We start from the raw sequence: 17,279 nt of genomic DNA on the forward strand, positions 1-17,279 counted from the left end.
CGCGCGGGCGCATGCCTGTTTGAGAAAAAAGTTCAGAACAGAAGCCCCAGCGCGCGAGCTGCACTTTTCTACCGCTCGGGTGCCCATGCGTAAGTTGAAAAAAAGATATTTCTGGGTGTTTTACATGGAAAGAACTCTTGGGCACTATAAATAGATAAAAATCTAAAGTTTTAAGGGTTCCACACATCAGAAACGTAGGAGAAAGGCGGCCATCCAAGGAGAAGAACGAAAAGAGGGAGAAGAACGTGAAGTACTCAAGAACCACAAACTAGTTTTCTCTTTTCCTTTTCTTTTATTTGTTGGGATTTAGGGGATCCTACCCCCAAAACTTATGTTTTGATTTCTTCTTGAAGATTGAAATTAGTTTTTAAGGATTCTTGATTATATTATTGTGTTTATTGCAATTTTGGAGATTAATCAACTTCTTATTGATTTTATGTGTTATAATTGATACCGAGAGGAGATTTTATGACATGATAGGGTAATATAATCCATGGATCTACAACTTACATAGAGATATGAGGTTGGATACATCTTGATAGTCATAGTCCACCAGGTCGAAAGCTAGAGGATTCCAAAAATCGTTAATGCAATTGCAGTTGTTAAATAACACGAGGAGACTTGATTATTACAATTCGTTAATTAGATTAATATAGCTCGAGAGAGTATATTGATAGATTAGGGAATTCCGTCAAAAGCATGACTTGAGAATTAAAATTCAATCATTAGAGGAGAAAAGGGGTAGGTGAACCGAGATCCTAACAATCGTTTATTTATTTTCTGAACTTAATTTATTGTTTTGCTTTTAATTTATCTTTTTATTTTAGTTTATTAATTTATTCTCTCTCTCGTTTTAATTAATTAAAGAATCATACTTGAGGTAATCTTGTCATAAATCAATCTCTGTGGAACGATACTCGTACTTTGTACACTATATTATTACTTGACTCGTGCACTTGCGATTTATTCGAGCTTAATTGATAGATATATTTATGTTGATTTTTCGTGGTAGTATTTGCTCGATCACTGAGTAAGTGCGAATTCTGGATGGATCGAGTGGTATTTCTTGGACACATCATATCCAGGGAGGGGATTTCTGTTGATCCGAGCAAGATTGAGGTTGTGCTTAATTGGTCGCGTCCGACGACGGTTTCCGAGATCCGTAGTTTTTTGGGTCTAGCAGGATATTATTGTCGCTTCATTCTGAACTTCTCACAGCTAGCTCGACCATTGACGCAGCTTACCCGCAAGGGTATTGATTTTGAGTGGTCCTCAGAGTGAAGGAGAATTTTTTTGAACTTCGACAACGGTTGACTTCTGTGCCAGTGTTGGCATTACCGTCAGGATCTGGAGGGTATGTGGTGTACACGGATGCTTCTCTTCAAGGGTTAGGTTGTGTTCTGACTCATAATGGGCATGTGATCGCATACGCTTCTAGACAGTTGAAGTTGCACGAAGACAATTATCCAGTTCATGATTTGGAGTTGGCAGCTATTGTGTTCGCTTTGAAGATCTGGCATTATTATCTGTATGGCGAGAAATTTGAGATCTTCACCGACCACAAGAGTCTCAAGTATTTGTTCACTCAGGCGGAGTTGAACATGAGATAGAGGCGTTGGATGGATTTGCTTAAGGACTATGACTGCGAGATTAAGTACCATCCGGGAGCTACTAATCTCACTGCTGATGCCTTGAGTCTCAAGGTGCGACTATCCGCACTTCAGACTTGTTCGATGTCTAGTGCGATTGGATATTGTTGTTCTTCAGGGTATACCTTCAAGCACAAGAAGGGTATGTAGAGTATCCAGATGTTTGCGATACTATCTGAGCCAGCTTTGTATTCACAAATTCGAGATGCTAAGATGTCTTATTCGAAGACCCAGCGTTTAGCTCGTCTAGCTAACGAGGGTAGAACGTCTGAATTTCACTATCAGTCAGATGTGTTTCTGTTTTTGTCTGGTAGGCTTGTGATTCCGGAGGATGAAGAGTTGCGAGAAGAGATCTTGTATCAGGAACATCGCACTAAGTTGAGTATTCATCCGGGGAGCAACAAGATGTATAAAGATCTACGCACTTGGTTTTGGTGGAAGGGAATGAAACGCAGTGTGTATCAGTATGTTTCGAAATGCTTGGTCTGTCAGCAGGTCAAGACAGAGCACCGAAGACCTGGAGGTTTGCTTCACAATCTGCCTATTCTTGAGTGGAAATGAGAGTTTATCACGATGGATTTTGTGACTCATTTGCCATTATCCCCGAGGAACTGTGATGCTATCTGGGTTGTGGTGGATCGACTCACCAAGTCAGCTCATTTCATTTCCTATAGCAAAGAGTACAATGTGGATCGTATGGCTCGATTGTACATTCATGAGATCGTTTGACTTCATGGAGTTCCTGTGAGCATTGTCAGCGATCGAGACCCCAGATTTACTTCTAGATTCTGGGGGAGTGTTCAGCGTGCGATGGGCACTACACTCAGTTTGAGTACTGTCTATCATCCGGAGACAGATGGTCAGTCAAAGCGCACTATCCGTACTTTGGAGGATATGCTTTTAGCGTGCGTTATGGACTTTGGTTCAGCCTAAAAAGATCATTTGCCATTGATTGAGTTCACGTACAACAACAGCTATCATCGTAGCATTGGGATGACACCTTTTGAAGCGTTGTACGGACGACGTTGTCGCACTCCACTCTTTTGGAAAGAAGTGGGGGAGAGACAGGCTGAGGGACTGGAGTTAATCCACCAGGCAGCAGATATTGTTGATCAGATCAAGAAACGGATTAAGACTGCACAGGATCGTCAGGCCAGCAATGCTAATACTAAGCGTAGGCCTTTGAAGTTCAATGTTGGGGAGAAAGTGTTTCTGAAAGTTTCACCTTTCTGCAGGATTCTCAGATTTGGCCTCAAGGGCAAGTTGTCTCCCAGATTTATCGGCCCATTTGAGATCTTGGAGAGCATTGGCGATTTAGCGTATCGGCTAGCCTTGACACCGTATCTGTCCAGTATTCATGATGTGTTCCACGTATCTCTGTTACGACGGTATGTGGCGGATCAGTATCATATTTTGCAGCCGTCTGAGGTCCAGGTGGATACTGATTTTACCTACGTTAAGAGACCTATTCGTATCCTGGATCATAAGGATAAGGTCTTGCGAAATAAAGTCATTCCTCTGGTTTTAGTTCAGTGGCAGCATCGAGGCATTGAAGAAGCCACTTGGGAACTCGAGAGCAGGATGCGTTCAGAACATACTGTGTTATTTTTATTTTATTGTCATGTTGTATTCAGTTGTGAATTCTGTAAACGTTTGATTTGAATAAAGAATTTTTCTGCATGTTGTTTTCTTTCATTACTTAAGATCTGATTTCGAGGACGAAATATATTAAGTGGGAGAGAATGTAGTAGCCCGTACCCAGAATTAGTGAATAATTGTTATTTAATCCAAAAAATCATGTTAGTTTAGATTAAACATGATTAAGGGGACTTCTAATGGATTAGCAGAGTTCAGAAATAGACCCAGAATGATCAAAAATGGTCCAGAGGGTCAGGAGGAACGGACGCAATGTTCGTGACATCAGAATGCGTCATTGCTTATGCACTTGATGGGACATCGGAAGCAACGAAGGAGAACAGAAGCAACGTTCGTTGGACGAACGGACGCAATGATGAGGAACGGACGTTCCGTTTCGTGTATATAAATAAAGGTGCCGAGATTCATTTTTAGACGCACCTTTCACCTCTCTTCTCTAGATTCCTTAGTCTTCCAACTTAGATCTAGGGCATTCTAGGCGTCCCATTGAGAATCCGACAGTGGCGTAGCGATCCAGGCGTCGTAGCAGAGCTGTGGCCTAGTTTTGAGGCAAGCGACAGCAACGGGCTAACGACGGAAATCGGTATAGCTTTTGCTTCCTAAAAATATTTAGGATTATGCAATAGCTTAGTTAAGGCTTTTAGAGCACTTTAATGATATTAGTATCATTTGGCAGTGTAGTGCGGATTATAGGTGTGAACCTAGAGCTGGTAGAGCTTTCCTAGTATTTAAGGTACGAAAGTACTGTTCGAGATATCCTGACTGAGTATGCATGTATTATGTGACTGCATGATTTAAATGACATGATTATATGCTGCATACATTTGCATCTTGAGCTATCTCTTTTGAGATGTCTTTTAGTAAGGTTTTACCCTATCCTGTTAGTGGATGAACTTTCATCGATTTGGGTCCGGAGTATCCACTGGTATTTTCGGTATGTGAGCCACCTCCTAAAGCGACAGCACAGCGTGCTACATACCAGGGCCCAGTCTGTCTTTGTTATCTGATTCTTGACCTCTAGTCAGTAGGCGGTACACTTGCATTCATGTATACTCATACTCTCGTGCTGAGCGATTTGGGTCCGGAGTATCCACTGGTATTTTCGGTATGTGAGCCACCTCCTGAAGCGACAGCACAGCGTGCTACATACCAGGGCCCAGTCTGTCTTTGTTATCTGATTCTTGACCTCTAGTCAGTAGGCGGTACACTTGCATTCATGTATACTCATACTCTCGTGCTGAGCGTTTTATGCTCACGTCTCGTACTCTATGTTTCTGGACACCCTATTCTGAAACGACCCTAACTCTCTAAATATAAATAAATATGCGGAATTTTTTTTTTTTTTTTATACTTACTAAGTAAAAATATGTACATACATGCCCATACATATATACACAGAATAAATAGATTTAAAAATAAATAACTTAAATAAAAATGCAACCTTTAATAAATTAAATATCTGAGTCTAACATTTAATAAAATACTGATATAAGCAAAATAAATAAAATTTGCATGCACTGAAAATATTTAAATAAGATGAGTAATAATATCCACCACTGAAAATAAATAAAAATGTATAACACGATAAAAAATATTCAAAACATGACGTAGACTCAGACAACGGTCACGGGGTTACTGCTTGTCCGCTCATAGGTCCTCGCCGCCGGTGGGTACTACATCCTCCTCTACGTACTCACCTACACCATATCAGTGTAGTGAGCCTAGAGGCCCAACATGCTAACATAACAAGGGTTTAAAATAATTTAAATCACTTTAATACTAATACATAACATATACATGAATGAGCATGCTTAAAAATATCATGAACATAACATAAACTTAAATTAAACTTGAATATCATAATAATACATAAACATTGTTGAGCAAAGTATTTTCTAACATCGAAAGGTCGTATCCATAGTGTAACCATACATACATTAAATGCTGATCAGCGTGGTAAACCAACGTACGTGGCGGTGACGAATCACCTCTTAAATTGGCAGTAAACTGCCCTTCAATAGTTCACATATGGGGACGAATCCCCCTTAAATTGTCACACTACTTCAACTTCCAACATAAAATTATTTTCTTTTGCTCAACCTTAAACATTAAATCGTGCATAAAAAATTATTTCATGAATGCATGTACTTAAATAAAATGTGTGTCCTTCATATATATTTAATTTAATTTCATACTAACATATAAATATTAAAAATAACTTCCATGCATAAAAATAATTAAATATATATTCAAGACACATGCAATTTCTCATGGGTTGTACTGAACTGCTGACCCTAACACTCAAGCCCAATTCCTTAATTTCTGGCCCATTAACACTGAGACTGGCCCATTAACATACTTAAGCCCATTAACACATTTTTAAGCCCAATAAAATTTCCTGGCCCAATAGCACTCTATTCTGGCCCAATAGGCCCAAAAGCCCAACGACTGGCCCAATAATTTCCATGGGCTCTAAAGCCCATAAAAATTAGTGGACTAACTTAAATTAATTATTTAAGCCCACTAAGAAAAATTTAATATAGCCCATTAATTTAATTAAACTAATTAGCCCAATTAAACACTTAGACTTATTAATTAACTTAAAAATAAAATACCCAAGCCCAACTAACTTAACCCGGACCCGGACCCAACTAACATAACCCAAGACCCACTGACTTGACCCGGACCACCAACCCGACCTGGACCCATCACTGAAACCCTAACCCGATCACACCCTATTCCCGATTCTGCTGCGGCCGTAAGCAGCAGCCAAGGAGCTTGCTCTGGCCGCCCCTGGCCGGAGCGCCGCCGCCCAGACGTAGCCCACGTCTGGGCGGTTCGAACCTAGTCCTTGACCCAGCCCCATGCAACCCACAGAACCGAACCCGAGCCTCCTTCCACGAAGCCCTATTCTGCGCATCCAAGGGACCCGACCTGCAACAGCTGGTTTCCTGGGCTCGTTTGGCTCGAGACACTCGAGCCATTCGAGTCTAGGCAACCCTCACACCTCCTAAATCCCTTCGACCAGCAGTGGTACGAACCATGGCTAAGAAAATCATGAATATGATCAAGAATCACAAGAACAAACGCATAAAACCATAACAAATCTCGTTTTTCTGAAAATTCTTGAAGGAAACTGATGCTCACACACACACACACACACGCATAAACACTGATATGGAACATTAAAATGAAAAGAGACATGCCTTGCACCGTTAAAAGAAGAGGTAGGAGCGTGTAGAACGAATCCGGGACGACGGGACGACGAACAACCTTGAAGCTTCGAAAAAGAAAACGTCTATGGAGCCTTAGGCTTGCTGATCGATGAATGGAGAAGGAGAAGAGTGGAGGACAAAACTGATGGAGGCAGCTAGGTTGAAGATTACGTGAGATTGGGTAGGTTGTTAGGGTAATATTGATTTAAAATAATGTGTAGGATAATTAAATTAAATAGAAGATGTTATATATATGAAATATACAACTTTAAAACTCCAACTAAAAGTTAAAAATCTGATAACTTAAATAAATCCCGAAATATTATATTAAGGGAATTTTAAAGATAATTAAAAGTCATTATTTTGGCTTAATTTGGGTAAAAATGGACTCCTAAAATTATATAAAATTAAATACTGATAATTTTGAGGAAATAAAACTCAAAATAATATTTTCGGGCTCTAAAAATGCTCATGAAATAAATTGGATAGAAAGTTGTCATCTCGTCCGTCCACGGTCCCATCTACGCGATAAATTAATTTAAATACTAAAAATCATAAAAATCTCAAATTATGGGTTAAATGCTTGAAAATAAATCTTAAAACATGCACAATAATTCACATCATAATTTAACCCATAAATCTAAAATTTTAAATAAATAAATTTCCTAATTATGCATGCGAATTTACGTATTAAAATACCGGGTGTTACATATTCCATGGGGCAGGTTTGCAATTGGATGAGGCGGGTGGATCCAAGAGGAGCTAGGCAGTGGTTGGCTAGCTGGAGCTTTGCCTAGGGTTGTTATTCTTGTTTGTATTGGGTTGATACAGCGTTCGATTTGGTTGTATAACTATTTGGATATTTGCAGATTCCTTTCCTTGGGATTGTATTTTGATTATTGTTTTCGCAGCTTAATTCTGGTTTACTGTTTGATTAAGTTAATTGCATGCCTAAGTTCTGTTTAGTAGGTGATCTCGGTGAGGTCACTACACCCATGACCGTCGCTTCCCTTTTTCTTTTCAGTACTGAGTTGTCTGTAATAAAGAATTATTTACACTTGTTTATTTTCCAGATGTTTTAGCAGGATGAGATTCCCTGCTTTATTACTTGACATGAAAACTCGTTATCCGTTTTTCTCCCCTTGTAGGTGAGATTATTCTCTTTCAGGTGTTTATGTTATCGTGTTACGTTTCTCTCTCCGGGGAGTCTTTTTTTATAGTTTGAACTGCTGTGTTGAGACAGGTCGGAATAGATATTTACAGATAGGTCATGGAAAAAATTTTGTAAAATTTTCTATAATAATTCTATTATAATATTAATAATATCCCGAAATTTCTTTTTCTCATTTAATTAATTAAAGTAGAGGTTAGGGTCGTTTCATTCTATGTTTGCAGTCGTTGATAGGTTTTCAAAGATAGCTCACTTTATTGCGTGTCATAAATCTGATGATGCTTCGCATGCTGCTGATTTATTCTTTGGTGAAATTGTTAGATTGCATGTCATGTCTAAGAGTATTGTTTCTGATAAAGATACTCGTTTGTTGAGCTAATTTTGGAAAAAAATTATGGTGCAAATTTGGTAAATAATTACTATTTTCTACTACATGTCATCCTCAAATGGATGGTCAAACTAAAGTTGTTAATAGGACTTTAGAAACATTTTTACATACTATAATTAAGAAGAATTTAAAAAGTTGCGAGAAATTTTTGTCTTTATTTGAGTTTGCTAATAATAGTAGTGTGCATTACTAAGAATTTTTCTCTGTTTGATATTGTTTATGAATTTAACCCATTAACTCCTTTGGATTTAATGTATTTGCCTATAAATGAAAGGGTGAATATGGATGGTAAGAAGAAAGAAGAGTTTGTTAGAAGTTTGCGTGAGAAAGTGAAGGCGAATATTGAAAAAAAAAACATGCAATACACAGCAAGCCAATAAAGGTAAAAATAAAGTTGTATTGAACCCAGTGATTGGGTGTGGTTGCATTTTCGGAAAGAAAAATTCCCAGAAAAGTGGTGTTCAATGCTCCTACCTAGGGGTTACAGACCATTTCAAGTGCTTGAGAGGATTAATGACAATGCCTACAAATTAGATTTTTTAGGTGAGCATAATGTGAATACTACTTTTAATGTTTCTGACCTTTGTTTGTTTGAGATAGGTGATGATCTTGATTTGAGGACAAATCCTTTTCAAGAAGGGGAGGATGATGCGATCATGGATGGCTTGCATGTTGATCAAGTTGCCAAGCATGTTAAAGATCCACTAGATATGCCGCGAGAACCAATTACGAGAAGGTGTAGCAAGAAGTTCAAGAAGCGATTCAAGGATTGATGATAAACTCTCATGAGGGGTTTGCGTTGCATGAAGATCAATTTGGAGGACACATAAATGTCAATGAGGTGTTAAGTGATCAAGAGATGAAAATCTCGAGTGTGGAGGCAGAAATATTCGCACCCCGACAGACAAAATACCCACTCGAGCACGTTTATGTGGAGATGAAGGTCTCAAACAAAACTTTTCCCGCTCGAGTAGAAACGTTTTACCGCTCGAGTGAGCCTAGTGCATTGTGAATACTCGGGGCAGAAACTTATTCGCCCTAGCGAGCAATTTCTGCCGGTCGAGCGCGCCTGACGTACGAAACACACAGTGTGGCATGTTTGTGTGTGTTTCAGGGATTTTTGTTATTTTTTTAATATTTTTCTATTTTTGAGTGTTTGAGAGCCGACCAATAGGAAACTATCTTTTAGCTTATGTTGCATTATTTTTTAACTTTTCAAGTTGTAATATAAAACAACTAGATACATTCATTATTCAAGAACAATTATTCAGATTATTTATTTTATCAACCCAACTCTAGAATTTTATTGAAGCTTTTGTTTTTCCAAAAATCAAACTTATCAAAGTTTAACAACTTTGTGACGTTTGTCGATTGTTCTTCATCGTGAATTATCAAAGACAAATTCTTTGAAGGTTTTCTTGAATCACAATTGTTTTATCGTGATTATTTATTGCTAGTTTAAGGTAAACTAGAAACGAATATCCTAAACTTTTACTTGTTTCAAAGATCGGGAAAATATTTTTGATTTCTTTTTGTTATGTAACTGAGAGTGCGATTGGTCTTATAATCATGTTTTCTATTCGTGCAACAATAATCATATCACTATGTCTTACAAAGGTTTCATCACGGCTGAAATCTCACAAAAAAAAAGAATTAAATAAATAGTTTAATGTCTTCATTCATTTATTATTATACACACGCAACTCATGTGTGTCGGTAACTAGTATGTTATTATATTTACAATATTTAAATATCAAATATATATGATATATCTATGTATGTTATGATATATTGATATATTGATTTATGTAAATCTTAATTTATCGTAATTTATATCATAAGTACAAAATATTTAGTTGAAAATAATACTAAAATTTATAATATTAAGATTCATTAAAGGCGCACAAATATTATTATAGGATCATATTATATGTACAATATGTACATTATGATATCATTTATGTATCATATTATATGTATGATATATTTATATGTTATTACATGTACAGTATGTCATGATATATCATCGTAATAAAAAATATGTCATGATATATCTATATCTTTATGTATCATGTTATACGGCATGTATGTAAATCACATATTTATATGTTATTATATGTATAATATGTAAATATAAAATATTTATGATAGATCTATGTATGTTATGATATATGGATTTATGATACATCTTAATTTATTGTAATGTATATCATATTTACAAAAGATTTAGTTTGAAAAAAATAATGAAATTTATAACATTAAAATTCATTAAATTCAAAAAAAATATTATTATATATACGATATGTTATAATATCATATTCGATGTACAATATGTTATGATATCATTTATGTATCACATTATATGTCATGTATGTGAATGACATATTTATATGTTATTACATGTACATTATGTCATAATATATCATAGTACAATAAAATATGTGCAAATTGCTCAAAAATCCCCAATGCAAACATGTTTTGCTCTGCACTCCCTAGCCATTTTTTTGTACCATATTTTTTGTTAATTTGTACCACATCTTGTATGGTTTTGTACCACATCTTGTATTGTTTTGTAACACATTTTATGACTAGAGACCCCAAAGAAAAACATGTTTGTATTTGGGGATTTTTGAGCAAATTGCCCAAAAAATATATCATGATATATATCTATATATATATTGTAGTAGCCCGTAACCCAAAATCAGTAATTAAGAAATTAATCATAATTACTTGGGTAGAGTTCGGAAGCTCCGAAGGTGAGTTCGGAAGCTTCGAACAGGATCGGAAGCTCCGAACAGGATCGAAAGCTCCGATGGTATTACGTCAGACATGATGTGTGGTTGGATCGAAAGCTCCGATCAGGATCGGAAGCTCCGATCACCCCTATCCGAAGTCAACAAGTGATATTTTGACATGTGGCAGATCAGGATCTTCGGAAGCTCCGATGGCAGGATCGGACGTTCCGATCGAGGTTCGGACGTTCCGATCGAGGATCGGAAGTTACGATCGAGGATCGGAAGCTCCGATCGTTGTTTATAAATAGAGGGCCGAGGCTTCATTTCCAATTGCCAATTCCGAGTATTTCCCTCTCCTTTCTAGTCTATTCGAGTTGTTCTAGCCTTCCTAGAGTTGACCCGGCGGTCGGCAAGGCGTTCGGAAGTTGTAGCAGAGTTGTGCCCAAGTTCTGGAGGCATCGACATCAAAGGACTAACGACGGACGAAGGTATAGCTTTTGCTTCCTATAAATATTTAGGAGTATGCAATAGCTTAGTTAAGGCTTTTAGAGCGCTTTAATGATAGTAGTATCATTTGGCAGTGTAGAGCAGACTATAGGCGTGGACCTAGAGTTGGTAGAGCTTGCACTGTTTTGAAGTACGGAAGTACTGTTCGAGATATCCTGACTGAGTATGCATGTATTATGTGACTGCATGATTTATATGTCATTGATTTATGCTGCATTCATTTGCATACTGAGCTATCTCCTTCGAGATGTCTGTTAGTAGAGTTTTTCCCTATCCTGTTAGTGGTTGGACTTCCATCGATTTGGGTCCGGCATATCCACTGGTATTATGGTATGGGAGCCACCTCCTGAAGCGACGTCACAGCGTGCTACATACCAGGGCCCGGTCTGTCTCTGTTATCTGATCCTTGACCTCGAGTTTATAGGGAGTTCACTTTGCATGCATGTATACTCATACTCTCGTACTGAGCGTTTTATGCTCACGTCTCGTACTCTGTGTTTCTGGACACCTTATTCCATGGGGCAGGTTTGCGATTGGACGAGGCGGGTGGATCCAAGAGGGGCTAGTAAGTGGTTGACCAGCTGGAGCTTCGTCTAGGTTTTATTTTCTGTTGTTTTGAGGTTGATACAGCTATTCGATGTGGTTGTATATTATTTGGATAAATTACAGATTCCTTTACTTGGGATTGTGTAATGTTTATGGTTTCCGCGGTTTTATTCTGATATCTGTTTAATTAAGTTAATTGCATGCCTAAGTTCTGTTAGTAGGTGATCCGGGTAAGGGTCACTACATTTATGGTATCAGAGCATGCAAAAGTATTCTTGGGATTTAGTCTTATCGTGAGGTACTTTTGTAGATGGCAGATCGTGACGACCGGAGTTCTCATGGCAGTATTGGTGGGCGTTGGGGTGATGCCGACCGGGAGCCTCGTCGAGAACGGCGTCATCGTCATCATGACGACGAGCGTTTCACTGTGCGTCGATTCTTAGCTATGGGTCCTAAGCCCTTAGTTGGAGGTGAGTATCCGGAGGATGCGGAGAATTGGTTAGACCGCATGGAGACGACTTTTCAGACTTTCCAATGCACCGAGGAGCAGAAGATGGAGACCCTAGGTTATCTTCTGGATGGACGTGCGTGCAGGTGGTGGAGGTTTACTTCTGCACCTTTTGTTGCGGCGAGAGGAGTGGCCACCTGGGCCGAGTTTTGCACAGCTTTCCAAAAGCGGAATTTTCCTCCTGCACTCCGTCAGTAGAAGGCAGGCGAGCTATTGAGTCTGCGACAGGGAGTCATGTCTATCGATGAGTATCAGCAGAGGTTCTTTGATCTGCTATCCTATTGCCCCGAGATTGCTGATAGCTCAGAGATGAAGTATAATCTGTTCCTTCAGGGCCTTAACCCTGAGATCCATGACCGTGTGGCGGTTGGCGACGACATGTCCTACGAGGGTTTGATGAGCCGTTGTCACCAGGCGGAGGACAGCATTCGACGAAACAAGTCTTTCTCTCAATAGAGACCTGCTAGTTCTTTGGGTCCCCGTGCCCAATCTTTCAAGAAGTCTGGATCTACTTCTTCCTCTGGTTCTGGAGGTGTTGTCCGTTTCGGTAAGAAGGACAAGTGTGATCACTGTGGGAAGAACCATCCATCCGACAAGTACCGTAGAGCTTCTGGAGCTTGTTTCTGTTGTGGAGAGACTGGTCATATCCGGAGAGATTGTCTACTATCTGGGGGAGGCGGTTCTGGTTCTGGTTCAGGATCTGGTTCTCAGGCCACCATTCAGCAGAGGTCGCAGGGAGAGCCTGCTGGGAGTTCTCATTTGAGGCCACGAGCTTCTGGCCAGGTGTTTGCCCTGAGACATGATCAGGAAGTGGAGGAGAATGAAAAAGTCATCGCAGGTACAATTCTGCTTTATGGTATACCTGCTCTTGTACTTATTGACACTGGTGCATCTCATTCCTTCATTTCTGCACGTTTTGTTAAGAGGCATAAGTTACCATGCATTGCACTAGACGTAGTGATGTCTGTTTCTACTCCGATGGGCCAATCTGCTTTGGCTAAGCGTCTAGTGATGGGTTGCCCTTTAGAGTTCAAAGGGAACATTCTGTTAGCGAATCTCATGGTCCTAGCGATGGACGACTTTGATTGCATTATGGGAATAGATATGTTGACTACCTATCGAGCTTCAGTGGACTGCTATCAGAGATTAGTACGCTTTCATCCGGAGGGGAGTGAGAGCTGGTTTTTCTATGGTGAGGGAGCGCGACCCCCGATGCCTTTGGTATCAGCTTTGAGAGCCTGTCGAACTCTAGAGTCTGGTGGTGAAGGCTACCTCATCTATGCAGTTGATTTGTCCGCTGAGAGTATTGGGATAGAAAGCATTCCTGTTGTGGATGAATTTCCAGATGTATTTCCTGATGAGATTCCGGGTTTTCCTCCTGTTAGGGAAGTCGAGTTTGGCATAGAGTTGATGCCGGGTACTTCGCCTATTTCTCGAGCACCATATCGTCTGGCTCCGTCAGAGATGCGTGAGTTGAAGAATCAGCTACAAGATCTTTTGGACAAGGGGTACATTCGTCCTAGTGTATCTCCTTGGGGAGCTCCTGTTTTTTTTGTAAAGAAAAAAGATGGGTCGATGCGGCTGTGCATTGACTATCGGCAGCTGAATCGAGTCACTGTGAAGAACAAGTATCCGTTGCCTCGTATTGATGACTTGTTTGATCAGTTGCAGGGCACGTCAGTTTACTCCAAGATTGACTTGAGATCTGGGTATCATCAGTTGAGAGTCCGTGATCGGGACGTAGCCAAGACTGCATTTCGTACTCGCTATGGGCATTACGAGTTCCTAGTGATGCCATTTGGTTTGACTAATTCGCCGGCTATATTCATGGATCTGATGAACCGTGTTTTCAGGGAGTATTTGGATAAGTTTGTCGTGGTCTTCATTGACAACATCTTGGTGTATTCGCGTAATACGGAAGAGCATATTTCTCACTTGCGGTTGGTACTACAGACTCTTCGAGATGAGCAGTTGTACGCCAAGCTGAGCAAGTGTGAGTTCTGGATGGATCGAGTGGTCTTTCTTGGCCATATCATATCCAGGGAAGGGATTTTTGTTCATCCAAGCAAGATTGAAGAGGTACTTAATTGGTCGCATCCGACGACAGTTGCTGAGATCCGTAGTTTTATGGGTCTAGCAGGGTATTATCGTCGCTTCATTCTGAACTTCTCTCAACTAGCTCGACCTTTGACGCAGCTTACCCGCAAGGGTGTGGATTTCGAGTGGTCCTCCGAGTGTGAGGAGAATTTCTGTGAGCTTCGACGGCGGTTGACTTCTGCGCCGGTGTTGGCATTACCGTCAGGATCTGGAGGGTATGTGGTATACACAGATGCTTCTCTTCAGGGGTTAGGTTGTATCCTGACTCAGAATGGGCATGTGATCGCATACGCTTCTAGACAGCTGAAGCTTCACGAGGACAACTATCCGGTCCACGATTTGGAGTTAGCAGCCATTGTGTTCGCTTTGAAGATCTGGCGTCATTATCTGTATGGCGAGAAATTTGAGATCTTCACCGACCATAAGAGTCTCAAGTATTTGTTCACTCGGGCGGAGTTGAACATGAGGCAGAGACGTTGGATGGACTTGCTTAAGGACTATGATTGCGAGATTAAGTACCATCCGGGAGCTGCTAATCTCACTGCTGATGCTTTGAGTCGCAAGGTGCGACTATCCGCACTTCAGACATGTTCGATATATAGTGCGATCAGTGATTGTTGTACTTCAGGATATACCTTCAAGCATAAGAAAGGCATGCAGAGTATCCAGATGTTTGCGATATTATCTGAGCCAACATTGTATTCGCGGATTCGAGATGCTCAGATATCTGATTCGAAGACCCAGCGTTTAGCTCGTCTAGCTAACAAGGGTAGCTCGTTTGGATTTCATTATCAGTCAGATGGCTTTCTGTGTTTGTCTGGTAGGCTTGTGATTTCGCAGGATGAAGAGTTGCGAGAGGAGATTTTGTCTCAGGTGCATCGCACTAAGTTGAGTATTCATCCTGGGAGCAACAAGATGTACAAGGATCTACGTACTTGTTTCTGGTGAAAGGGAATGAAACGTAGTGTTTATCAGTTTGTTTCGAGATGTTTGGTGTGTCAACAGGTCAAGGCAGAGCACCGACGACCTGGAGGTTTGCTTCACAGTCTGCCTATTCCTGAATGGAAATGGGAGTTTATCACAATGGACTTTGTGACCCATTTGCCGGTATCCCCGAGGAACTGTGATGCTATCTGGGTTGTGGTGGACCGACTCACCAAGTCAGCGCATTTCATTGCCTGTAGTCGAGAGGACAATGTGGATCGTATGGCTCGGTTGTACATTCAGGAGATTGTTCGACTTCATGGAGTGCCTGTGAGCATTGTCAGCGATCGGGACCCCAGGTTTACTTCTAGATTCTGGGGGAGTGTGAGGCGTGCGATGGGTAATACTCTCAGTTTGAGTACTGCCTATCATCCAGAGACTGATGGTCAGTCAGAGCACACTATCCATACTTTGGAGGATATGCTTAGAGCGTGCGTCATGGATTTTGGTTCAGCCTGGAAGGATCATTTGCCGTTGATCGAGTTCGCGTACAACAACAGCTATCATACTAGTATTGGGATGACACCTTTTGAGGCGTTGTATGGGCGACATTGTCGTACTCCACTCTTCTGGGAAGAAGTGGGGGAGAGACAGCCTGAGGGACCGGAGTTTATCCAGCAGGCGATAGACATTGTTGATCAGATCAAGAAACGGATTAAGACTGCACAGGATCGTTAGGCCAGCTATGCTAACACCAAGCGTAGGCCATTGCAGTTCGATGTCGGGGAGAAAGTGTTTCTGAGAGTGTCACCTTTCCGCAAGATTCTCAGATTTGGCCTTAAGGGCAAGTTGTCTCCCAGGTTTATCGGTCCGTTTGAGATCTTGGAGAGAATTGGCGATTTGGCTTATCGACTAGCTTTACCACCGCATCTATCCAGTATTCACGACGTGTTTCATGTATCTCTGTTGCGACGGTATGTGGTGGATGAATCTCATATTCTGCAGCAACTGAGGTTCAGGTGAACAAGGATTTGACCTATGTTGAGAAACCTATTTGTATCCTGGATTATAAGGATAAGGTTTTACGGAACAAAGTCATTCCTCTGGTTTTAGTTCAGTGGCAGCGCCGAGGAACTGAGGAAGCTACTTGGGAGCTTGAGGACAGGATGCGTGAAGACCATCCTGAGTTGTTTTGATTTCATTATTAAGTTGTATTCAGTTGCAAACTCTGTAAATGTTTGATTTGAATAAAAAATATTTCTGATTTCTGCATTGCATTCGGTACTTAAGATCTGATTTCGAGGACGAAATATCTTAAGTGGGGGAGAATGTAGTAGCCCGTAACCCAAAATCAGTAATTAAGGAATTAATCATAATTACTTGGGTAGAGTTCGGAAGCTCCGAAGGTGAGTTCGGAAGCTCCGATGGTATTACGTCAGGCATGACGTGTGGTTGGATCGGAAGCTCCAATCAGGATCGAAAGCTCCGATCACCCCTATCCGAAGTCAACAAGTGATATTTTGACACGTGGCATATCAGGATCTTCGGAAGCTCCGATGGCAGGATCGGACGTTCCGATCGAGGTTCGGACGTTCCGATCGAGGTTCGGACGTTCCGATCGAGGATCGGAAGTTCCGATCGTTGTCTATAAATAGAGGGCCGAGGCTTCATTTCCAATTGCCAATTCCGAGTATTTTCCTCTCCTTTCTAGTCTATTCGAGTTGTTCTAGCCTTCCTAGGGTTGACCCGGCGGTCGGCGAGGCGTTCGGAAGTCGTAGCAGAGTTGTGCCCAAGTTCTGGAGGCATCGACATCAAAGGGCTAATGACGGACGAAGGTATAGCTTTTGCTTCCTATAAATATTTAGGAGTATGCAATAGCTTAG

Source organism: Henckelia pumila, chromosome 3 (genome assembly GCF_033568475.1).
Source record: "Henckelia pumila isolate YLH828 chromosome 3, ASM3356847v2, whole genome shotgun sequence".
Lineage (NCBI taxonomy): Eukaryota > Viridiplantae > Streptophyta > Magnoliopsida > Lamiales > Gesneriaceae > Henckelia > Henckelia pumila.